General features: G+C 46.4%; 10 non-coding genes across 10 annotated transcripts; all 10 read left to right on the top strand.

The window, feature by feature from the left end:
- Nucleotides 1-926: 926 nt before the first annotated feature.
- TRNAA-CGC (transfer RNA alanine (anticodon CGC)) lies at nucleotides 927-998 on the top strand. Its single transcript has one exon. It is a non-coding gene; the product is annotated as a tRNA-Ala (tRNA).
- A 2393-nt stretch (nucleotides 999-3391) lies between these two features.
- Nucleotides 3392-3463, top strand: TRNAA-CGC (transfer RNA alanine (anticodon CGC)). The gene has a single exon. It is a non-coding gene; the product is annotated as a tRNA-Ala (tRNA).
- A 2389-nt stretch (nucleotides 3464-5852) lies between these two features.
- Nucleotides 5853-5924, top strand: TRNAA-CGC (transfer RNA alanine (anticodon CGC)). The gene has a single exon. It is a non-coding gene; the product is annotated as a tRNA-Ala (tRNA).
- A 2395-nt stretch (nucleotides 5925-8319) lies between these two features.
- Nucleotides 8320-8391, top strand: TRNAA-CGC (transfer RNA alanine (anticodon CGC)). The gene has a single exon. It is a non-coding gene; the product is annotated as a tRNA-Ala (tRNA).
- Nucleotides 8392-10786: 2395 nt separating this feature from the next.
- On the top strand, nucleotides 10787-10858 carry TRNAA-CGC (transfer RNA alanine (anticodon CGC)). Its single transcript has one exon. It is a non-coding gene; the product is annotated as a tRNA-Ala (tRNA).
- Nucleotides 10859-13251: 2393 nt separating this feature from the next.
- Nucleotides 13252-13323, top strand: TRNAA-CGC (transfer RNA alanine (anticodon CGC)). Its single transcript has one exon. It is a non-coding gene; the product is annotated as a tRNA-Ala (tRNA).
- A 2395-nt stretch (nucleotides 13324-15718) lies between these two features.
- Nucleotides 15719-15790, top strand: TRNAA-CGC (transfer RNA alanine (anticodon CGC)). The gene has a single exon. It is a non-coding gene; the product is annotated as a tRNA-Ala (tRNA).
- Nucleotides 15791-18183: 2393 nt separating this feature from the next.
- TRNAA-CGC (transfer RNA alanine (anticodon CGC)) lies at nucleotides 18184-18255 on the top strand. The gene has a single exon. It is a non-coding gene; the product is annotated as a tRNA-Ala (tRNA).
- Nucleotides 18256-20644: 2389 nt separating this feature from the next.
- Nucleotides 20645-20716, top strand: TRNAA-CGC (transfer RNA alanine (anticodon CGC)). Its single transcript has one exon. It is a non-coding gene; the product is annotated as a tRNA-Ala (tRNA).
- A 2389-nt stretch (nucleotides 20717-23105) lies between these two features.
- Nucleotides 23106-23177, top strand: TRNAA-CGC (transfer RNA alanine (anticodon CGC)). The gene has a single exon. It is a non-coding gene; the product is annotated as a tRNA-Ala (tRNA).
- Nucleotides 23178-25103: the final 1926 nt, after the last annotated feature.

The following is a 25103-nucleotide window of genomic DNA, read 5'->3' as shown; positions in this document are numbered from 1 at the left end:
CATATATATATATATATATTTATTTTTTCTCCATAACTACACTTCTCAAATCTGGGGCATCTATCCGAGATGGCTGTGTCACATTATGTGATGTCTCAGGCACCAACGTGATGAGATCGACCTGGCGCTTTAACTTTGTCATTGTAAGTAGTAAGATGTAATTTGGCAGTTGTCATGTTTTTTCATATGCACTACTGCAAACCCCTTTCCTTACTTAGCCCACTCCCTCCTGAAGCTTTTAGGTGTGATGAGGAAGCGTCCTCTCAGCGGGGATGTAGCTCAGTGGTAGAGCGCATGCTTTGCATGTATGAGGACCTGGGGCATTTCCACTTGTTTCTCTTTTTGACTGTCATATGATCTCTATCCACTAGATGGCCCTTTGAGCACAGTAATCCTCTGGTGGAAATCTTCCCCTGGAAGTCATCTCTTATGGAGAAGCAAAATGCACACTGCTTCAGTGTGACCATGAGGTTTTCCATTCTTGCTCCAGTTTTCCCTGCTCTTTTGCTAGTGCTTCACTCGGCAGAATGTTTTGACCAGAAGAGTTCTCCCTGAAAATTATGTCTGCGGGACAGACACACTGCATACCGAGGGGATGTAGCTCAGTGGTAGAGCACTTGCTTTGCATGGATGAGGCCCTGGGTCCAATCCCTGGCATCTCCAATTGTTTCCCTTTTTTTGACTGTCATATGGTCTCTGTCCACGAGATGGCTCTTTGAGCACGGTAATCCTCTGGTGGAATACTTCCCCTGGAAGTCATCTCTTATGGAGAAGCATAATGCACACTGCTTCAGCTGACCATGTGCTTTTCCAGTCTTGCTCCCGTTTTCCCTGGTCTTTTGCTAGTGCTTCAGTTGGCAGCATATTTTGACCGGAAGAATTCTCCCAGGAAAAGATGTCTGCAGGACAGGCCCACTGCACACCGAGCGGATGTAGCTCAGTGGTAGAGCGCATGCTTCGCATGTATGAGGTCCCGGGTTCAATCCCCGGCATCTCCATTTGCATAAACATCAGTGTGATTTTGTCCCGGTTATTTTGTATTTCACACTGCAACTCGGGCCATGATTATAGGATCATCGACATTCATATCTATTTGTCTGAGAAAACGCTGGTGCCCGTATGGCAAACCTGCCTATAATATATCACTGAGGTTTACGTCCCTGCCAGTGTCAACATCCTGTATGCCTTCACAATCACTACAAATAGAAATGCAGAGAGAAACATCACACCACAGTTTTAACGGTGCAGAATCGTGAAAGTATTGGCATTGCCTTGCGTTTCTTTTCAGTCGATTGTTTTGGTTCCGAATGTATAGCTCCACCATTGTACCTTTGTAGCATATGATGCCTAGCTTTAAAAATAATTTGTTTTCACTGGATGTGGCCACAGATGTGCCTCTGTTGTCAACCTAAGTCGATCAGGTTCTGTAACTTGTTAGTTTTGAGCTGGAATATCCTACCAGCTCTGCTGCTGGGGCCTATCTCTGGCTTCTAAAAGCAAAAGTCTTGAACATATTGATATTTTTCATTAGTTGGTCAGGGGAATTGCATGGGGGGGCAGCCTTTCTGCATGTTTCTATGGACAACCAGACACAGGTGGCTCTAAAATGAAGTCTGCCATTTGGAAACTCCAATTCGACAGTTACCGTCAGTTCTGGGCGCTGTTAGTCCCAAGCAGCCAGCCAGCATCTGGTAGATTTCACAGTTCCTTGCTGGCAGTGGGGATGTAACTCAGTGGTAGAGCACATACTTGGGAAGTATGAGGCCACAGGTTCGATCCCAGGCATCTCCATGTGATATTTTTCCTCAATTGTGGGCTTTTTATCCTGTACATAGGAATTAGGATGATGTGTTCTTTTGCCATACTAAATCCTGTTCCTGAACGTCTTCTCTTTGGAGCCGATGATTGTGGACATGCACGGTGCACCATGCTTCAGTGTGATGTCTGCTTTTTTCATTGGAAGCCTGTTAGCCTGATCTCTTACCGGGATGACACAAGGCAGACTCGTTCAGACAGAGGGGCATTGGCTGAAAATAGTGTCTCCACCGGTCCTCCTGCTAGGCAGTGGTGTCATTCTGAGGTGCTGTGCACGCTCACCAACTATCACCCCCTCTGACCTTTCCCACCGCAGAACACCCTGAATGCATTCAGCGGGTTATGCTTCATTCTAGGGCTGCAATGGATCGCCTAGTGGCAAAACCAATGGAAGCACCATTGACCTTCCGCAGAATTCCACTGCTTGTCTGCCTAGAGAAGCGACATCTGCCGAGTGTGCTAGGGACACTCATGACGGCAGAGCTATAGAGTGGTGGGTCCACGTTGCTTTCCACTAGCCAGCAAATACAGAAGGACATCCGAAAGAGGTGTCAGTCTATCTAGCAACATATGTGGGCTTTCGGCTGGAGGAATTCCTGCGCGAAATGGTGCTATCTCATTTTTGGTGTTTGAAGACATACATATATATATATATATATATATATATATTTATTTTTTCTCCATAACTACACTTCTCAAATCTGGGGCATCTATCCGAGATGGCTGTGTCACATTATGTGATGTCTCAGGCACCAACGTGATGAGATCGACCTGGCGCTTTAACTTTGTCATTGTAAGTAGTAAGATGTAATTTGGCAGTTGTCATGTTTTTTCATATGCACTACTGCAAACCCCTTTCCTTACTTAGCCCACTCCCTCCTGAAGCTTTTAGGTGTGATGAGGAAGCGTCCTCTCAGCGGGGATGTAGCTCAGTGGTAGAGCGCATGCTTTGCATGTATGAGGACCTGGGGCATTTCCACTTGTTTCTCTTTTTGACTGTCATATGATCTCTATCCACTAGATGGCCCTTTGAGCACAGTAATCCTCTGGTGGAAATCTTCCCCTGGAAGTCATCTCTTATGGAGAAGCAAAATGCACACTGCTTCAGTGTGACCATGAGGTTTTCCATTCTTGCTCCAGTTTTCCCTGCTCTTTTGCTAGTGCTTCACTCGGCAGAATGTTTTGACCAGAAGAGTTCTCCCTGAAAATTATGTCTGCGGGACAGACACACTGCATACCGAGGGGATGTAGCTCAGTGGTAGAGCACTTGCTTTGCATGGATGAGGCCCTGGGTCCAATCCCTGGCATCTCCAATTGTTTCCCTTTTTTTGACTGTCATATGGTCTCTGTCCACGAGATGGCTCTTTGAGCACGGTAATCCTCTGGTGGAATACTTCCCCTGGAAGTCATCTCTTATGGAGAAGCATAATGCACACTGCTTCAGCTGACCATGTGCTTTTCCAGTCTTGCTCCCGTTTTCCCTGGTCTTTTGCTAGTGCTTCAGTTGGCAGCATATTTTGACCGGAAGAATTCTCCCAGGAAAAGATGTCTGCAGGACAGGCCCACTGCACACCGAGCGGATGTAGCTCAGTGGTAGAGCGCATGCTTCGCATGTATGAGGTCCCGGGTTCAATCCCCGGCATCTCCATTTGCATAAACATCAGTGTGATTTTGTCCCGGTTATTTTGTATTTCACACTGCAACTCGGGCCATGATTATAGGATCATCGACATTCATATCTATTTGTCTGAGAAAACGCTGGTGCCCGTATGGCAAACCTGCCTATAATATATCACTGAGGTTTACGTCCCTGCCAGTGTCAACATCCTGTATGCCTTCACAATCACTACAAATAGAAATGCACAGAGAGAAACATCACACCACAGTTTTAACGGTGCAGAATCGTGAAAGTATTGGCATTGCCTTGCGTTTCTTTTCAGTCGATTGTTTTGGTTCCGAATGTATAGCTCCACCATTGTACCTTTGTAGCATATGATGCCTAGCTTTAAAAATAATTTGTTTTCACTGGATGTGGCCACAGATGTGCCTCTGTTGTCAACCTAAGTCGATCAGGTTCTGTAACTTGTTAGTTTTGAGCTGGAATATCCTACCAGCTCTGCTGCTGGGGCCTATCTCTGGCTTCTAAAAGCAAAAGTCTTGAACATATTGATATTTTTCATTAGTTGGTCAGGGGAATTGCATGGGGGGGCAGCCTTTCTGCATGTTTCTATGGACAACCAGACACAGGTGGCTCTAAAATGAAGTCTGCCATTTGGAAACTCCAATTCGACAGTTACCGTCAGTTCTGGGCGCTGTTAGTCCCAAGCAGCCAGCCAGCATCTGGTAGATTTCACAGTTCCTTGCTGGCAGTGGGCATGTAACTCAGTGGTAGAGCACATACTTGGGAAGTATGAGGCCACAGGTTCGATCCCAGGCATCTCCATGTGATATTTTTCCTCAATTGTGGGCTTTTTATCCTGTACATAGGAATTAGGATGATGTGTTCTTTTGCCATACTAAATCCTGTTCCTGAACGTCTTCTCTTTGGAGCCGATGATTGTGGACATGCACGGTGCACCATGCTTCAGTGTGATGTCTGTTTTTTTCATTGGAAGCCTGTTAGCCTGATCTCTTACCGGGATGACACAAGGCAGACTCGTTCAGACAGAGGGGCATTGGCTGAAAATAGTGTCTCCACCGGTCCCCCTGCTAGGCAGTGGTGTCATTCTGAGGTGCTGTGCACGCTCACCAACTATCACCCCCTCTGACCTTTCCCACCGCAGAACACCCTGAATGCATTCAGCGGGTTATGCTTCATTCTAGGGCTGCAATGGATCGCCTAGTGGCAAAACCAATGGAAGCACCATTGACCTTCCGCAGAATTCCACTGCTTGTCTGCCTAGAGAAGCGACATCTGCCGAGTGTGCTAGGGACACTCATGACGGCAGAGCTATAGAGTGGTGGGTCCACGTTGCTTTCCACTAGCCAGCAAATACAGAAGGACATCCGAAAGAGGTGTCAGTCTATCTAGCAACATATGTGGGCTTTCGGCTGGAGGAATTCCTGCGCGAAATGGTGCTATCTCATTTTTGGTGTTTGAAGACATACATATATATATATATATATATATTTATTTTTTCTCCATAACTACACTTCTCAAATCTGGGGCATCTATCCGAGATGGCTGTGTCACATTATGTGATGTCTCAGGCACCAACGTGATGAGATCGACCTGGCGCTTTAACTTTGTCATTGTAAGTAGTAAGATGTAATTTGGCAGTTGTCATGTTTTTTCATATGCACTACTGCAAACCCCTTTCCTTACTTAGCCCACTCCCTCCTGAAGCTTTTAGGTGTGATGAGGAAGCGTCCTCTCAGCGGGGATGTAGCTCAGTGGTAGAGCGCATGCTTTGCATGTATGAGGACCTGGGGCATTTCCACTTGTTTCTCTTTTTGACTGTCATATGATCTCTATCCACTAGATGGCCCTTTGAGCACAGTAATCCTCTGGTGGAAATCTTCCCCTGGAAGTCATCTCTTATGGAGAAGCAAAATGCACACTGCTTCAGTGTGACCATGAGGTTTTCCATTCTTGCTCCAGTTTTCCCTGCTCTTTTGCTAGTGCTTCACTCGGCAGAATGTTTTGACCAGAAGAGTTCTCCCTGAAAATTATGTCTGCGGGACAGACACACTGCATACCGAGGGGATGTAGCTCAGTGGTAGAGCACTTGCTTTGCATGGATGAGGCCCTGGGTCCAATCCCTGGCATCTCCAATTGTTTCCCTTTTTTTGACTGTCATATGGTCTCTGTCCACGAGATGGCTCTTTGAGCACGGTAATCCTCTGGTGGAATACTTCCCCTGGAAGTCATCTCTTATGGAGAAGCATAATGCACACTGCTTCAGCTGACCATGTGCTTTTCCAGTCTTGCTCCCGTTTTCCCTGGTCTTTTGCTAGTGCTTCAGTTGGCAGCATATTTTGACCGGAAGAATTCTCCCAGGAAAAGATGTCTGCAGGACAGGCCCACTGCACACCGAGCGGATGTAGCTCAGTGGTAGAGCGCATGCTTCGCATGTATGAGGTCCCGGGTTCAATCCCCGGCATCTCCATTTGCATAAACATCAGTGTGATTTTGTCCCGGTTATTTTGTATTTCACACTGCAACTCGGGCCATGATTATAGGATCATCGACATTCATATCTATTTGTCTGAGAAAACGCTGGTGCCCGTATGGCAAACCTGCCTATAATATATCACTGAGGTTTACGTCCCTGCCAGTGTCAACATCCTGTATGCCTTCACAATCACTACAAATAGAAATGCACAGAGAGAAACATCACACCACAGTTTTAACGGTGCAGAATCGTGAAAGTATTGGCATTGCCTTGCGTTTCTTTTCAGTCGATTGTTTTGGTTCCGAATGTATAGCTCCACCATTGTACCTTTGTAGCATATGATGCCTAGCTTTAAAAATAATTTGTTTTCACTGGATGTGGCCACAGATGTGCCTCTGTTGTCAACCTAAGTCGATCAGGTTCTGTAACTTGTTAGTTTTGAGCTGGAATATCCTACCAGCTCTGCTGCTGGGGCCTATCTCTGGCTTCTAAAAGCAAAAGTCTTGAACATATTGATATTTTTCATTAGTTGGTCAGGGGAATTGCATGGGGGGGCAGCCTTTCTGCATGTTTCTATGGACAACCAGACACAGGTGGCTCTAAAATGAAGTCTGCCATTTGGAAACTCCAATTCGACAGTTACCGTCAGTTCTGGGCGCTGTTAGTCCCAAGCAGCCAGCCAGCATCTGGTAGATTTCACAGTTCCTTGCTGGCAGTGGGGATGTAACTCAGTGGTAGAGCACATACTTGGGAAGTATGAGGCCACAGGTTCGATCCCAGGCATCTCCATGTGATATTTTTCCTCAATTGTGGGCTTTTTATCCTGTACATAGGAATTAGGATGATGTGTTCTTTTGCCATACTAAATCCTGTTCCTGAACGTCTTCTCTTTGGAGCCGATGATTGTGGACATGCACGGTGCACCATGCTTCAGTGTGATGTCTGCTTTTTTCATTGGAAGCCTGTTAGCCTGATCTCTTACCGGGATGACACAAGGCAGACTCGTTCAGACAGAGGGGCATTGGCTGAAAATAGTGTCTCCACCGGTCCTCCTGCTAGGCAGTGGTGTCATTCTGAGGTGCTGTGCACGCTCACCAACTATCACCCCCTCTGACCTTTCCCACCGCAGAACACCCTGAATGCATTCAGCGGGTTATGCTTCATTCTAGGGCTGCAATGGATCGCCTAGTGGCAAAACCAATGGAAGCACCATTGACCTTCCGCAGAATTCCACTGCTTGTCTGCCTAGAGAAGCGACATCTGCCGAGTGTGCTAGGGACACTCATGACGGCAGAGCTATAGAGTGGTGGGTCCACGTTGCTTTCCAATAGCCAGCAAATACAGAAGGACATCCGAAAGAGGTGTCAGTCTATCTAGCAACATATGTGGGCTTTCGGCTGGAGGAATTCCTGCGCGAAATGGTGCTATCTCATTTTTGGTGTTTGAAGACATACATATATATATATATATATATATATATATTTATTTTTTCTCCATAACTACACTTCTCAAATCTGGGGCATCTATCCGAGATGGCTGTGTCACATTATGTGATGTCTCAGGCACCAACGTGATGAGATCGACCTGGCGCTTTAACTTTGTCATTGTAAGTAGTAAGATGTAATTTGGCAGTTGTCATGTTTTTTCATATGCACTACTGCAAACCCCTTTCCTTACTTAGCCCACTCCCTCCTGAAGCTTTTAGGTGTGATGAGGAAGCGTCCTCTCAGCGGGGATGTAGCTCAGTGGTAGAGCGCATGCTTTGCATGTATGAGGACCTGGGGCATTTCCACTTGTTTCTCTTTTTGACTGTCATATGATCTCTATCCACTAGATGGCCCTTTGAGCACAGTAATCCTCTGGTGGAAATCTTCCCCTGGAAGTCATCTCTTATGGAGAAGCAAAATGCACACTGCTTCAGTGTGACCATGAGGTTTTCCATTCTTGCTCCAGTTTTCCCTGCTCTTTTGCTAGTGCTTCACTCGGCAGAATGTTTTGACCAGAAGAGTTCTCCCTGAAAATTATGTCTGCGGGACAGACACACTGCATACCGAGGGGATGTAGCTCAGTGGTAGAGCACTTGCTTTGCATGGATGAGGCCCTGGGTCCAATCCCTGGCATCTCCAATTGTTTCCCTTTTTTTGACTGTCATATGGTCTCTGTCCACGAGATGGCTCTTTGAGCACGGTAATCCTCTGGTGGAATACTTCCCCTGGAAGTCATCTCTTATGGAGAAGCATAATGCACACTGCTTCAGCTGACCATGTGCTTTTCCAGTCTTGCTCCCGTTTTCCCTGGTCTTTTGCTAGTGCTTCAGTTGGCAGCATATTTTGACCGGAAGAATTCTCCCAGGAAAAGATGTCTGCAGGACAGGCCCACTGCACACCGAGCGGATGTAGCTCAGTGGTAGAGCGCATGCTTCGCATGTATGAGGTCCCGGGTTCAATCCCCGGCATCTCCATTTGCATAAACATCAGTGTGATTTTGTCCCGGTTATTTTGTATTTCACACTGCAACTCGGGCCATGATTATAGGATCATCGACATTCATATCTATTTGTCTGAGAAAACGCTGGTGCCCGTATGGCAAACCTGCCTATAATATATCACTGAGGTTTACGTCCCTGCCAGTGTCAACATCCTGTATGCCTTCACAATCACTACAAATAGAAATGCACAGAGAGAAACATCACACCACAGTTTTAACGGTGCAGAATCGTGAAAGTATTGGCATTGCCTTGCGTTTCTTTTCAGTCGATTGTTTTGGTTCCGAATGTATAGCTCCACCATTGTACCTTTGTAGCATATGATGCCTAGCTTTAAAAATAATTTGTTTTCACTGGATGTGGCCACAGATGTGCCTCTGTTGTCAACCTAAGTCGATCAGGTTCTGTAACTTGTTAGTTTTGAGCTGGAATATCCTACCAGCTCTGCTGCTGGGGCCTATCTCTGGCTTCTAAAAGCAAAAGTCTTGAACATATTGATATTTTTCATTAGTTGGTCAGGGGAATTGCATGGGGGGGCAGCCTTTCTGCATGTTTCTATGGACAACCAGACACAGGTGGCTCTAAAATGAAGTCTGCCATTTGGAAACTCCAATTCGACAGTTACCGTCAGTTCTGGGCGCTGTTAGTCCCAAGCAGCCAGCCAGCATCTGGTAGATTTCACAGTTCCTTGCTGGCAGTGGGGATGTAACTCAGTGGTAGAGCACATACTTGGGAAGTATGAGGCCACAGGTTCGATCCCAGGCATCTCCATGTGATATTTTTCCTCAATTGTGGGCTTTTTATCCTGTACATAGGAATTAGGATGATGTGTTCTTTTGCCATACTAAATCCTGTTCCTGAACGTCTTCTCTTTGGAGCCGATGATTGTGGACATGCACGGTGCACCATGCTTCAGTGTGATGTCTGCTTTTTTCATTGGAAGCCTGTTAGCCTGATCTCTTACCGGGATGACACAAGGCAGACTCGTTCAGACAGAGGGGCATTGGCTGAAAATAGTGTCTCCACCGGTCCTCCTGCTAGGCAGTGGTGTCATTCTGAGGTGCTGTGCACGCTCACCAACTATCACCCCCTCTGACCTTTCCCACCGCAGAACACCCTGAATGCATTCAGCGGGTTATGCTTCATTCTAGGGCTGCAATGGATCGCCTAGTGGCAAAACCAATGGAAGCACCATTGACCTTCCGCAGAATTCCACTGCTTGTCTGCCTAGAGAAGCGACATCTGCCGAGTGTGCTAGGGACACTCATGACGGCAGAGCTATAGAGTGGTGGGTCCACGTTGCTTTCCAATAGCCAGCAAATACAGAAGGACATCCGAAAGAGGTGTCAGTCTATCTAGCAACATATGTGGGCTTTCGGCTGGAGGAATTCCTGCGCGAAATGGTGCTATCTCATTTTTGGTGTTTGAAGACATACATATATATATATATATATATATATATATTTATTTTTTCTCCATAACTACACTTCTCAAATCTGGGGCATCTATCCGAGATGGCTGTGTCACATTATGTGATGTCTCAGGCACCAACGTGATGAGATCGACCTGGCGCTTTAACTTTGTCATTGTAAGTAGTAAGATGTAATTTGGCAGTTGTCATGTTTTTTCATATGCACTACTGCAAACCCCTTTCCTTACTTAGCCCACTCCCTCCTGAAGCTTTTAGGTGTGATGAGGAAGCGTCCTCTCAGCGGGGATGTAGCTCAGTGGTAGAGCGCATGCTTTGCATGTATGAGGACCTGGGGCATTTCCACTTGTTTCTCTTTTTGACTGTCATATGATCTCTATCCACTAGATGGCCCTTTGAGCACAGTAATCCTCTGGTGGAAATCTTCCCCTGGAAGTCATCTCTTATGGAGAAGCAAAATGCACACTGCTTCAGTGTGACCATGAGGTTTTCCATTCTTGCTCCAGTTTTCCCTGCTCTTTTGCTAGTGCTTCACTCGGCAGAATGTTTTGACCAGAAGAGTTCTCCCTGAAAATTATGTCTGCGGGACAGACACACTGCATACCGAGGGGATGTAGCTCAGTGGTAGAGCACTTGCTTTGCATGGATGAGGCCCTGGGTCCAATCCCTGGCATCTCCAATTGTTTCCCTTTTTTTGACTGTCATATGGTCTCTGTCCACGAGATGGCTCTTTGAGCACGGTAATCCTCTGGTGGAATACTTCCCCTGGAAGTCATCTCTTATGGAGAAGCATAATGCACACTGCTTCAGCTGACCATGTGCTTTTCCAGTCTTGCTCCCGTTTTCCCTGGTCTTTTGCTAGTGCTTCAGTTGGCAGCATATTTTGACCGGAAGAATTCTCCCAGGAAAAGATGTCTGCAGGACAGGCCCACTGCACACCGAGCGGATGTAGCTCAGTGGTAGAGCGCATGCTTCGCATGTATGAGGTCCCGGGTTCAATCCCCGGCATCTCCATTTGCATAAACATCAGTGTGATTTTGTCCCGGTTATTTTGTATTTCACACTGCAACTCGGGCCATGATTATAGGATCATCGACATTCATATCTATTTGTCTGAGAAAACGCTGGTGCCCGTATGGCAAACCTGCCTATAATATATCACTGAGGTTTACGTCCCTGCCAGTGTCAACATCCTGTATGCCTTCACAATCACTACAAATAGAAATGCACAGAGAGAAACATCACACCACAGTTTTAACGGTGCAGAATCGTGAAAGTATTGGCATTGCCTTGCGTTTCTTTTCAGTCGATTGTTTTGGTTCCGAATGTATAGCTCCACCATTGTACCTTTGTAGCATATGATGCCTAGCTTTAAAAATAATTTGTTTTCACTGGATGTGGCCACAGATGTGCCTCTGTTGTCAACCTAAGTCGATCAGGTTCTGTAACTTGTTAGTTTTGAGCTGGAATATCCTACCAGCTCTGCTGCTGGGGCCTATCTCTGGCTTCTAAAAGCAAAAGTCTTGAACATATTGATATTTTTCATTAGTTGGTCAGGGGAATTGCATGGGGGGGCAGCCTTTCTGCATGTTTCTATGGACAACCAGACACAGGTGGCTCTAAAATGAAGTCTGCCATTTGGAAACTCCAATTCGACAGTTACCGTCAGTTCTGGGCGCTGTTAGTCCCAAGCAGCCAGCCAGCATCTGGTAGATTTCACAGTTCCTTGCTGGCAGTGGGGATGTAACTCAGTGGTAGAGCACATACTTGGGAAGTATGAGGCCACAGGTTCGATCCCAGGCATCTCCATGTGATATTTTTCCTCAATTGTGGGCTTTTTATCCTGTACATAGGAATTAGGATGATGTGTTCTTTTGCCATACTAAATCCTGTTCCTGAACGTCTTCTCTTTGGAGCCGATGATTGTGGACATGCACGGTGCACCATGCTTCAGTGTGATGTCTGCTTTTTTCATTGGAAGCCTGTTAGCCTGATCTCTTACCGGGATGACACAAGGCAGACTCGTTCAGACAGAGGGGCATTGGCTGAAAATAGTGTCTCCACCGGTCCTCCTGCTAGGCAGTGGTGTCATTCTGAGGTGCTGTGCACGCTCACCAACTATCACCCCCTCTGACCTTTCCCACCGCAGAACACCCTGAATGCATTCAGCGGGTTATGCTTCATTCTAGGGCTGCAATGGATCGCCTAGTGGCAAAACCAATGGAAGCACCATTGACCTTCCGCAGAATTCCACTGCTTGTCTGCCTAGAGAAGCGACATCTGCCGAGTGTGCTAGGGACACTCATGACGGCAGAGCTATAGAGTGGTGGGTCCACGTTGCTTTCCACTAGCCAGCAAATACAGAAGGACATCCGAAAGAGGTGTCAGTCTATCTAGCAACATATGTGGGCTTTCGGCTGGAGGAATTCCTGCGCGAAATGGTGCTATCTCATTTTTGGTGTTTGAAGACATACATATATATATATATATATATATATATTTATTTTTTCTCCATAACTACACTTCTCAAATCTGGGGCATCTATCCGAGATGGCTGTGTCACATTATGTGATGTCTCAGGCACCAACGTGATGAGATCGACCTGGCGCTTTAACTTTGTCATTGTAAGTAGTAAGATGTAATTTGGCAGTTGTCATGTTTTTTCATATGCACTACTGCAAACCCCTTTCCTTACTTAGCCCACTCCCTCCTGAAGCTTTTAGGTGTGATGAGGAAGCGTCCTCTCAGCGGGGATGTAGCTCAGTGGTAGAGCGCATGCTTTGCATGTATGAGGACCTGGGGCATTTCCACTTGTTTCTCTTTTTGACTGTCATATGATCTCTATCCACTAGATGGCCCTTTGAGCACAGTAATCCTCTGGTGGAAATCTTCCCCTGGAAGTCATCTCTTATGGAGAAGCAAAATGCACACTGCTTCAGTGTGACCATGAGGTTTTCCATTCTTGCTCCAGTTTTCCCTGCTCTTTTGCTAGTGCTTCACTCGGCAGAATGTTTTGACCAGAAGAGTTCTCCCTGAAAATTATGTCTGCGGGACAGACACACTGCATACCGAGGGGATGTAGCTCAGTGGTAGAGCACTTGCTTTGCATGGATGAGGCCCTGGGTCCAATCCCTGGCATCTCCAATTGTTTCCCTTTTTTTGACTGTCATATGGTCTCTGTCCACGAGATGGCTCTTTGAGCACGGTAATCCTCTGGTGGAATACTTCCCCTGGAAGTCATCTCTTATGGAGAAGCATAATGCACACTGCTTCAGCTGACCATGTGCTTTTCCAGTCTTGCTCCCGTTTTCCCTGGTCTTTTGCTAGTGCTTCAGTTGGCAGCATATTTTGACCGGAAGAATTCTCCCAGGAAAAGATGTCTGCAGGACAGGCCCACTGCACACCGAGCGGATGTAGCTCAGTGGTAGAGCGCATGCTTCGCATGTATGAGGTCCCGGGTTCAATCCCCGGCATCTCCATTTGCATAAACATCAGTGTGATTTTGTCCCGGTTATTTTGTATTTCACACTGCAACTCGGGCCATGATTATAGGATCATCGACATTCATATCTATTTGTCTGAGAAAACGCTGGTGCCCGTATGGCAAACCTGCCTATAATATATCACTGAGGTTTACGTCCCTGCCAGTGTCAACATCCTGTATGCCTTCACAATCACTACAAATAGAAATGCACAGAGAGAAACATCACACCACAGTTTTAACGGTGCAGAATCGTGAAAGTATTGGCATTGCCTTGCGTTTCTTTTCAGTCGATTGTTTTGGTTCCGAATGTATAGCTCCACCATTGTACCTTTGTAGCATATGATGCCTAGCTTTAAAAATAATTTGTTTTCACTGGATGTGGCCACAGATGTGCCTCTGTTGTCAACCTAAGTCGATCAGGTTCTGTAACTTGTTAGTTTTGAGCTGGAATATCCTACCAGCTCTGCTGCTGGGGCCTATCTCTGGCTTCTAAAAGCAAAAGTCTTGAACATATTGATATTTTTCATTAGTTGGTCAGGGGAATTGCATGGGGGGGCAGCCTTTCTGCATGTTTCTATGGACAACCAGACACAGGTGGCTCTAAAATGAAGTCTGCCATTTGGAAACTCCAATTCGACAGTTACCGTCAGTTCTGGGCGCTGTTAGTCCCAAGCAGCCAGCCAGCATCTGGTAGATTTCACAGTTCCTTGCTGGCAGTGGGGATGTAACTCAGTGGTAGAGCACATACTTGGGAAGTATGAGGCCACAGGTTCGATCCCAGGCATCTCCATGTGATATTTTTCCTCAATTGTGGGCTTTTTATCCTGTACATAGGAATTAGGATGATGTGTTCTTTTGCCATACTAAATCCTGTTCCTGAACGTCTTCTCTTTGGAGCCGATGATTGTGGACATGCACGGTGCACCATGCTTCAGTGTGATGTCTGCTTTTTTCATTGGAAGCCTGTTAGCCTGATCTCTTACCGGGATGACACAAGGCAGACTCGTTCAGACAGAGGGGCATTGGCTGAAAATAGTGTCTCCACCGGTCCTCCTGCTAGGCAGTGGTGTCATTCTGAGGTGCTGTGCACGCTCACCAACTATCACCCCCTCTGACCTTTCCCACCGCAGAACACCCTGAATGCATTCAGCGGGTTATGCTTCATTCTAGGGCTGCAATGGATCGCCTAGTGGCAAAACCAATGGAAGCACCATTGACCTTCTGCAGAATTCCACTGCTTGTCTGCCTAGAGAAGCGACATCTGCCGAGTGTGCTAGGGACACTCATGACGGCAGAGCTATAGAGTGGTGGGTCCACGTTGCTTTCCACTAGCCAGCAAATACAGAAGGACATCCGAAAGAGGTGTCAGTCTATCTAGCAACATATGTGGGCTTTCGGCTGGAGGAATTCCTGCGCGAAATGGTGCTATCTCATTTTTGGTGTTTGAAGACATACATATATATATATATATATATATATATATTTATTTTTTCTCCATAACTACACTTCTCAAATCTGGGGCATCTATCCGAGATGGCTGTGTCACATTATGTGATGTCTCAGGCACCAACGTGATGAGATCGACCTGGCGCTTTAACTTTGTCATTGTAAGTAGTAAGATGTAATTTGGCAGTTGTCATGTTTTTTCATATGCACTACTGCAAACCCCTTTCCTTACTTAGCCCACTCCCTCCTGAAGCTTTTAGGTGTGATGAGGAAGCGTCCTCTCAGCGGGGATGTAGCTCAGTGGTAGAGCGCATGCTTTGCATGTATGAGGACCTGGGGCATTTCCACTTGTTTCTCTTTTTGACTGTCATATGATCTCTATCCACTAGATGGCCCTTTGAGCACAGTAATCCTCTGGTGGAAATCTTCCCCTGGAAGTCATCTCTTATGGAGAAGCAAAATGCACACTGCTTCAGTGTGACCATGAGGTTTTCCATTCTTGCTCCAGTTTTCCCTGCTCTTTTGCTAGTGCTTCACTCAGCAGAATGTTTTGACCAGAAGAGTTCTCCCTGAAAATTATGTCTGCGGGACAGACACACTGCATACCGAGGGGATGTAGCTCAGTGGTAGAGCACTTGCTTTGCATGGATGAGGCCCTGGGTCCAATCCCTGGCATCTCCAATTGTTTCCCTTTTTTTGACTGTCATATGGTCTCTGTCCACGAGATGGCTCTTTGAGCACGGTAATCCTCTGGTGGAATACTTCCCCTGGAAGTCATCTCTTATGGAGAAGCATAATGCACACTGCTTCAGCTGACCATGTGCTTTTCCAGTCTTGCTCCCGTTTTCCCTGGTCTTTTGCTAGTGCTTCAGTTGGCAGCATATTTTGACCGGAAGAATTCTCCCAGGAAAAGATGTCTGCAGGACAGGCCCACTGCACACCGAGCGGATGTAGCTCAGTGGTAGAGCGCATGCTTCGCATGTATGAGGTCCCGGGTTCAATCCCCGGCATCTCCATTTGCATAAACATCAGTGTGATTTTGTCCCGGTTATTTTGTATTTCACACTGCAACTCGGGCCATGATTATAGGATCATCGACATTCATATCTATTTGTCTGAGAAAACGCTGGTGCCCGTATGGCAAACCTGCCTATAATATATCACTGAGGTTTACGTCCCTGCCAGTGTCAACATCCTGTATGCCTTCACAATCACTACAAATAGAAATGCACAGAGAGAAACATCACACCACAGTTTTAACGGTGCAGAATCGTGAAAGTATTGGCATTGCCTTGCGTTTCTTTTCAGTCGATTGTTTTGGTTCCGAATGTATAGCTCCACCATTGTACCTTTGTAGCATATGATGCCTAGCTTTAAAAATAATTTGTTTTCACTGGATGTGGCCACAGATGTGCCTCTGTTGTCAACCTAAGTCGATCAGGTTCTGTAACTTGTTAGTTTTGAGCTGGAATATCCTACCAGCTCTGCTGCTGGGGCCTATCTCTGGCTTCTAAAAGCAAAAGTCTTGAACATATTGATATTTTTCATTAGTTGGTCAGGGGAATTGCATGGGGGGGCAGCCTTTCTGCATGTTTCTATGGACAACCAGACACAGGTGGCTCTAAAATGAAGTCTGCCATTTGGAAACTCCAATTCGACAGTTACCGTCAGTTCTGGGCGCTGTTAGTCCCAAGCAGCCAGCCAGCATCTGGTAGATTTCACAGTTCCTTGCTGGCAGTGGGGATGTAACTCAGTGGTAGAGCACATACTTGGGAAGTATGAGGCCACAGGTTCGATCCCAGGCATCTCCATGTGATATTTTTCCTCAATTGTGGGCTTTTTATCCTGTACATAGGAATTAGGATGATGTGTTCTTTTGCCATACTAAATCCTGTTCCTGAACGTCTTCTCTTTGGAGCCGATGATTGTGGACATGCACGGTGCACCATGCTTCAGTGTGATGTCTGCTTTTTTCATTGGAAGCCTGTTAGCCTGATCTCTTACCGGGATGACACAAGGCAGACTCGTTCAGACAGAGGGGCATTGGCTGAAAATAGTGTCTCCACCGGTCCTCCTGCTAGGCAGTGGTGTCATTCTGAGGTGCTGTGCACGCTCACCAACTATCACCCCCTCTGACCTTTCCCACCGCAGAACACCCTGAATGCATTCAGCGGGTTATGCTTCATTCTAGGGCTGCAATGGATCGCCTAGTGGCAAAACCAATGGAAGCACCATTGACCTTCCGCAGAATTCCACTGCTTGTCTGCCTAGAGAAGCGACATCTGCCGAGTGTGCTAGGGACACTCATGACGGCAGAGCTATAGAGTGGTGGGTCCACGTTGCTTTCCACTAGCCAGCAAATACAGAAGGACATCCGAAAGAGGTGTCAGTCTATCTAGCAACATATGTGGGCTTTCGGCTGGAGGAATTCCTGCGCGAAATGGTGCTATCTCATTTTTGGTGTTTGAAGACATACATATATATATATATATATATATATATTTATTTTTTCTCCATAACTACACTTCTCAAATCTGGGGCATCTATCCGAGATGGCTGTGTCACATTATGTGATGTCTCAGGCACCAACGTGATGAGATCGACCTGGCGCTTTAACTTTGTCATTGTAAGTAGTAAGATGTAATTTGGCAGTTGTCATGTTTTTTCATATGCACTACTGCAAACCCCTTTCCTTACTTAGCCCACTCCCTCCTGAAGCTTTTAGGTGTGATGAGGAAGCGTCCTCTCAGCGGGGATGTAGCTCAGTGGTAGAGCGCATGCTTTGCATGTATGAGGACCTGGGGCATTTCCACTTGTTTCTCTTTTTGACTGTCATATGATCTCTATCCACTAGATGGCCCTTTGAGCACAGTAATCCTCTGGTGGAAATCTTCCCCTGGAAGTCATCTCTTATGGAGAAGCAAAATGCACACTGCTTCAGTGTGACCATGAGGTTTTCCATTCTTGCTCCAGTTTTCCCTGCTCTTTTGCTAGTGCTTCACTCGGCAGAATGTTTTGACCAGAAGAGTTCTCCCTGAAAATTATGTCTGCGGGACAGACACACTGCATACCGAGGGGATGTAGCTCAGTGGTAGAGCACTTGCTTTGCATGGATGAGGCCCTGGGTCCAATCCCTGGCATCTCCAATTGTTTCCCTTTTTTTGACTGTCATATGGTCTCTGTCCACGAGATGGCTCTTTGAGCACGGTAATCCTCTGGTGGAATACTTCCCCTGGAAGTCATCTCTTATGGAGAAGCATAATGCACACTGCTTCAGCTGACCATGTGCTTTTCCAGTCTTGCTCCCGTTTTCCCTGGTCTTTTGCTAGTGCTTCAGTTGGCAGCATATTTTGACCGGAAGAATTCTCCCAGGAAAAGATGTCTGCAGGACAGGCCCACTGCACACCGAGCGGATGTAGCTCAGTGGTAGAGCGCATGCTTCGCATGTATGAGGTCCCGGGTTCAATCCCCGGCATCTCCATTTGCATAAACATCAGTGTGATTTTGTCCCGGTTATTTTGTATTTCACACTGCAACTCGGGCCATGATTATAGGATCATCGACATTCATATCTATTTGTCTGAGAAAACGCTGGTGCCCGTATGGCAAACCTGCCTATAATATATCACTGAGGTTTACGTCCCTGCCAGTGTCAACATCCTGTATGCCTTCACAATCACTACAAATAGAAATGCACAGAGAGAAACATCACACCACAGTTTTAACGGTGCAGAATCGTGAAAGTATTGGCATTGCCTTGCGTTTCTTTTCAGTCGATTGTTTTGGTTCCGAATGTATAGCTCCACCATTGTACCTTTGTAGCATATGATGCCTAGCTTTAAAAATAATTTGTTTTCACTGGATGTGGCCACAGATGTGCCTCTGTTGTCAACCTAAGTCGATCAGGTTCTGTAACTTGTTAGTTTTGAGCTGGAATATCCTACCAGCTCTGCTGCTGGGGCCTATCTCTGGCTTCTAAAAGCAAAAGTCTTGAACATATTGATATTTTTCATTAGTTGGTCAGGGGAATTGCATGGGGGGGCAGCCTTTCTGCATGTTTCTATGGACAACCAGACACAGGTGGCTCTAAAATGAAGTCTGCCATTTGGAAACTCCAATTCGACAGTTACCGTCAGTTCTGGGCGCTGTTAGTCCCAAGCAGCCAGCCAGCATCTGGTAGATTTCACAGTTCCTTGCTGGCAGTGGGCATGTAACTCAGTGGTAGAGCACATACTTGGGAAGTATGAGGCCACAGGTTCGATCCCAGGCATCTCCATGTGATATTTTTCCTCAATTGTGGGCTTTTTATCCTGTACATAGGAATTAGGATGATGTGTTCTTTTGCCATACTAAATCCTGTTCCTGAACGTCTTCTCTTTGGAGCCGATGATTGTGGACATGCACGGTGCACCATGCTTCAGTGTGATGTCTGTTTTTTTCATTGGAAGCCTGTTAGCCTGATCTCTTACCGGGATGACACAAGGCAGACTCGTTCAGACAGAGGGGCATTGGCTGAAAATAGTGTCTCCACCGGTCCCCCTGCTAGGCAGTGGTGTCATTCTGAGGTGCTGTGCACGCTCACCAACTATCACCCCCTCTGACCTTTCCCACCGCAGAACACCCTGAATGCATTCAGCGGGTTATGCTTCATTCTAGGGCTGCAATGGATCGCCTAGTGGCAAAACCAATGGAAGCACCATTGACCTTCCGCAGAATTCCACTGCTTGTCTGCCTAGAGAAGCGACATCTGCCGAGTGTGCTAGGGACACTCATGACGGCAGAGCTATAGAGTGGTGGGTCCACGTTGCTTTCCACTAGCCAGCAAATACAGAAGGACATCCGAAAGAGGTGTCAGTCTATCTAGCAACATATGTGGGCTTTCGGCTGGAGGAATTCCTGCGCGAAATGGTGCTATCTCATTTTTGGTGTTTGAAGACATACATATATATATATATATATATATTTATTTTTTCTCCATAACTACACTTCTCAAATCTGGGGCATCTATCCGAGATGGCTGTGTCACATTATGTGATGTCTCAGGCACCAACGTGATGAGATCGACCTGGCGCTTTAACTTTGTCATTGTAAGTAGTAAGATGTAATTTGGCAGTTGTCATGTTTTTTCATATGCACTACTGCAAACCCCTTTCCTTACTTAGCCCACTCCCTCCTGAAGCTTTTAGGTGTGATGAGGAAGCGTCCTCTCAGCGGGGATGTAGCTCAGTGGTAGAGCGCATGCTTTGCATGTATGAGGACCTGGGGCATTTCCACTTGTTTCTCTTTTTGACTGTCATATGATCTCTATCCACTAGATGGCCCTTTGAGCACAGTAATCCTCTGGTGGAAATCTTCCCCTGGAAGTCATCTCTTATGGAGAAGCAAAATGCACACTGCTTCAGTGTGACCATGAGGTTTTCCATTCTTGCTCCAGTTTTCCCTGCTCTTTTGCTAGTGCTTCACTCGGCAGAATGTTTTGACCAGAAGAGTTCTCCCTGAAAATTATGTCTGCGGGACAGACACACTGCATACCGAGGGGATGTAGCTCAGTGGTAGAGCACTTGCTTTGCATGGATGAGGCCCTGGGTCCAATCCCTGGCATCTCCAATTGTTTCCCTTTTTTTGACTGTCATATGGTCTCTGTCCACGAGATGGCTCTTTGAGCACGGTAATCCTCTGGTGGAATACTTCCCCTGGAAGTCATCTCTTATGGAGAAGCATAATGCACACTGCTTCAGCTGACCATGTGCTTTTCCAGTCTTGCTCCCGTTTTCCCTGGTCTTTTGCTAGTGCTTCAGTTGGCAGCATATTTTGACCGGAAGAATTCTCCCAGGAAAAGATGTCTGCAGGACAGGCCCACTGCACACCGAGCGGATGTAGCTCAGTGGTAGAGCGCATGCTTCGCATGTATGAGGTCCCGGGTTCAATCCCCGGCATCTCCATTTGCATAAACATCAGTGTGATTTTGTCCCGGTTATTTTGTATTTCACACTGCAACTCGGGCCATGATTATAGGATCATCGACATTCATATCTATTTGTCTGAGAAAACGCTGGTGCCCGTATGGCAAACCTGCCTATAATATATCACTGAGGTTTACGTCCCTGCCAGTGTCAACATCCTGTATGCCTTCACAATCACTACAAATAGAAATGCACAGAGAGAAACATCACACCACAGTTTTAACGGTGCAGAATCGTGAAAGTATTGGCATTGCCTTGCGTTTCTTTTCAGTCGATTGTTTTGGTTCCGAATGTATAGCTCCACCATTGTACCTTTGTAGCATATGATGCCTAGCTTTAAAAATAATTTGTTTTCACTGGATGTGGCCACAGATGTGCCTCTGTTGTCAACCTAAGTCGATCAGGTTCTGTAACTTGTTAGTTTTGAGCTGGAATATCCTACCAGCTCTGCTGCTGGGGCCTATCTCTGGCTTCTAAAAGCAAAAGTCTTGAACATATTGATATTTTTCATTAGTTGGTCAGGGGAATTGCATGGGGGGGCAGCCTTTCTGCATGTTTCTATGGACAACCAGACACAGGTGGCTCTAAAATGAAGTCTGCCATTTGGAAACTCCAATTCGACAGTTACCGTCAGTTCTGGGCGCTGTTAGTCCCAAGCAGCCAGCCAGCATCTGGTAGATTTCACAGTTCCTTGCTGGCAGTGGGGATGTAACTCAGTGGTAGAGCACATACTTGGGAAGTATGAGGCCACAGGTTCGATCCCAGGCATCTCCATGTGATATTTTTCCTCAATTGTGGGCTTTTTATCCTGTACATAGGAATTAGGATGATGTGTTCTTTTGCCATACTAAATCCTGTTCCTGAACGTCTTCTCTTTGGAGCCGATGATTGTGGACATGCACGGTGCACCATGCTTCAGTGTGATGTCTGCTTTTTTCATTGGAAGCCTGTTAGCCTGATCTCTTACCGGGATGACACAAGGCAGACTCGTTCAGACAGAGGGGCATTGGCTGAAAATAGTGTCTCCACCGGTCCTCCTGCTAGGCAGTGGTGTCATTCTGAGGTGCTGTGCACGCTCACCAACTATCACCCCCTCTGACCTTTCCCACCGCAGAACACCCTGAATGCATTCAGCGGGTTATGCTTCATTCTAGGGCTGCAATGGATCGCCTAGTGGCAAAACCAATGGAAGCACCATTGACCTTCCGCAGAATTCCACTGCTTGTCTGCCTAGAGAAGCGACATCTGCCGAGTGTGCTAGGGACACTCATGACGGCAGAGCTATAGAGTGGTGGGTCCACGTTGCTTTCCACTAGCCAGCAAATACAGAAGGACATCCGAAAGAGGTGTCAGTCTATCTAGCAACATATGTGGGCTTTCGGCTGGAGGAATTCCTGCGCGAAATGGTGCTATCTCATTTTTGGTGTTTGAAGACATACATATATATATATATATATATATTTATTTTTTCTCCATAACTACACTTCTCAAATCTGGGGCATCTATCCGAGATGGCTGTGTCACATTATGTGATGTCTCAGGCACCAACGTGATGAGATCGACCTGGCGCTTTAACTTTGTCATTGTAAGTAGTAAGATGTAATTTGGCAGTTGTCATGTTTTTTCATATGCACTACTGCAAACCCCTTTCCTTACTTAGCCCACTCCCTCCTGAAGCTTTTAGGTGTGATGAGGAAGCGTCCTCTCAGCGGGGATGTAGCTCAGTGGTAGAGCGCATGCTTTGCATGTATGAGGACCTGGGGCATTTCCACTTGTTTCTCTTTTTGACTGTCATATGATCTCTATCCACTAGATGGCCCTTTGAGCACAGTAATCCTCTGGTGGAAATCTTCCCCTGGAAGTCATCTCTTATGGAGAAGCAAAATGCACACTGCTTCAGTGTGACCATGAGGTTTTCCATTCTTGCTCCAGTTTTCCCTGCTCTTTTGCTAGTGCTTCACTCGGCAGAATGTTTTGACCAGAAGAGTTCTCCCTGAAAATTATGTCTGCGGGACAGACACACTGCATACCGAGGGGATGTAGCTCAGTGGTAGAGCACTTGCTTTGCATGGATGAGGCCCTGGGTCCAATCCCTGGCATCTCCAATTGTTTCCCTTTTTTTGACTGTCATATGGTCTCTGTCCACGAGATGGCTCTTTGAGCACGGTAATCCTCTGGTGGAATACTTCCCCTGGAAGTCATCTCTTATGGAGAAGCATAATGCACACTGCTTCAGCTGACCATGTGCTTTTCCAGTCTTGCTCCCGTTTTCCCTGGTCTTTTGCTAGTGCTTCAGTTGGCAGCATATTTTGACCGGAAGAATTCTCCCAGGAAAAGATGTCTGCAGGACAGGCCCACTGCACACCGAGCGGATGTAGCTCAGTGGTAGAGCGCATGCTTCGCATGTATGAGGTCCCGGGTTCAATCCCCGGCATCTCCATTTGCATAAACATCAGTGTGATTTTGTCCCGGTTATTTTGTATTTCACACTGCAACTCGGGCCATGATTATAGGATCATCGACATTCATATCTATTTGTCTGAGAAAACGCTGGTGCCCGTATGGCAAACCTGCCTATAATATATCACTGAGGTTTACGTCCCTGCCAGTGTCAACATCCTGTATGCCTTCACAATCACTACAAATAGAAATGCACAGAGAGAAACATCACACCACAGTTTTAACGGTGCAGAATCGTGAAAGTATTGGCATTGCCTTGCGTTTCTTTTCAGTCGATTGTTTTGGTTCCGAATGTATAGCTCCACCATTGTACCTTTGTAGCATATGATGCCTAGCTTTAAAAATAATTTGTTTTCACTGGATGTGGCCACAGATGTGCCTCTGTTGTCAACCTAAGTCGATCAGGTTCTGTAACTTGTTAGTTTTGAGCTGGAATATCCTACCAGCTCTGCTGCTGGGGCCTATCTCTGGCTTCTAAAAGCAAAAGTCTTGAACATATTGATATTTTTCATTAGTTGGTCAGGGGAATTGCATGGGGGGGCAGCCTTTCTGCATGTTTCTATGGACAACCAGACACAGGTGGCTCTAAAATGAAGTCTGCCATTTGGAAACTCCAATTCGACAGTTACCGTCAGTTCTGGGCGCTGTTAGTCCCAAGCAGCCAGCCAGCATCTGGTAGATTTCACAGTTCCTTGCTGGCAGTGGGGATGTAACTCAGTGGTAGAGCACATACTTGGGAAGTATGAGGCCACAGGTTCGATCCCAGGCATCTCCATGTGATATTTTTCCTCAATTGTGGGCTTTTTATCCTGTACATAGGAATTAGGATGATGTGTTCTTTTGCCATACTAAATCCTGTTCCTGAACGTCTTCTCTTTGGAGCCGATGATTGTGGACATGCACGGTGCACCATGCTTCAGTGTGATGTCTGCTTTTTTCATTGGAAGCCTGTTAGCCTGATCTCTTACCGGGATGACACAAGGCAGACTCGTTCAGACAGAGGGGCATTGGCTGAAAATAGTGTCTCCACCGGTCCTCCTGCTAGGCAGTGGTGTCATTCTGAGGTGCTGTGCACGCTCACCAACTATCACCCCCTCTGACCTTTCCCACCGCAGAACACCCTGAATGCATTCAGCGGGTTATGCTTCATTCTAGGGCTGCAATGGATCGCCTAGTGGCAAAACCAATGGAAGCACCATTGACCTTCCGCAGAATTCCACTGCTTGTCTGCCTAGAGAAGCGACATCTGCCGAGTGTGCTAGGGACACTCATGACGGCAGAGCTATAGAGTGGTGGGTCCACGTTGCTTTCCACTAGCCAGCAAATACAGAAGGACATCCGAAAGAGGTGTCAGTCTATCTAGCAACATATGTGGGCTTTCGGCTGGAGGAATTCCTGCGCGAAATGGTGCTATCTCATTTTTGGTGTTTGAAGACATACATATATATATATATATATATATATATTTATTTTTTCTCCATAACTACACTTCTCAAATCTGGGGCATCTATCCGAGATGGCTGTGTCACATTATGTGATGTCTCAGGCACCAACGTGATGAGATCGACCTGGCGCTTTAACTTTGTCATTGTAAGTAGTAAGATGTAATTTGGCAGTTGTCATGTTTTTTCATATGCACTACTGCAAACCCCTTTCCTTACTTAGCCCACTCCCTCCTGAAGCTTTTAGGTGTGATGAGGAAGCGTCCTCTCAGCGGGGATGTAGCTCAGTGGTAGAGCGCATGCTTTGCATGTATGAGGACCTGGGGCATTTCCACTTGTTTCTCTTTTTGACTGTCATATGATCTCTATCCACTAGATGGCCCTTTGAGCACAGTAATCCTCTGGTGGAAATCTTCCCCTGGAAGTCATCTCTTATGGAGAAGCAAAATGCACACTGCTTCAGT

This window comes from Ambystoma mexicanum (assembly GCF_040938575.1).
Source record: "Ambystoma mexicanum isolate Mex_15411 chromosome 12 unlocalized genomic scaffold, UKY_AmexF1_1 Mex_chr12_unloc.1, whole genome shotgun sequence".
In the NCBI taxonomy this organism is placed as follows: domain Eukaryota; kingdom Metazoa; phylum Chordata; class Amphibia; order Caudata; family Ambystomatidae; genus Ambystoma; species Ambystoma mexicanum.
This window is presented reverse-complemented; position numbering and strand designations above follow the sequence as displayed.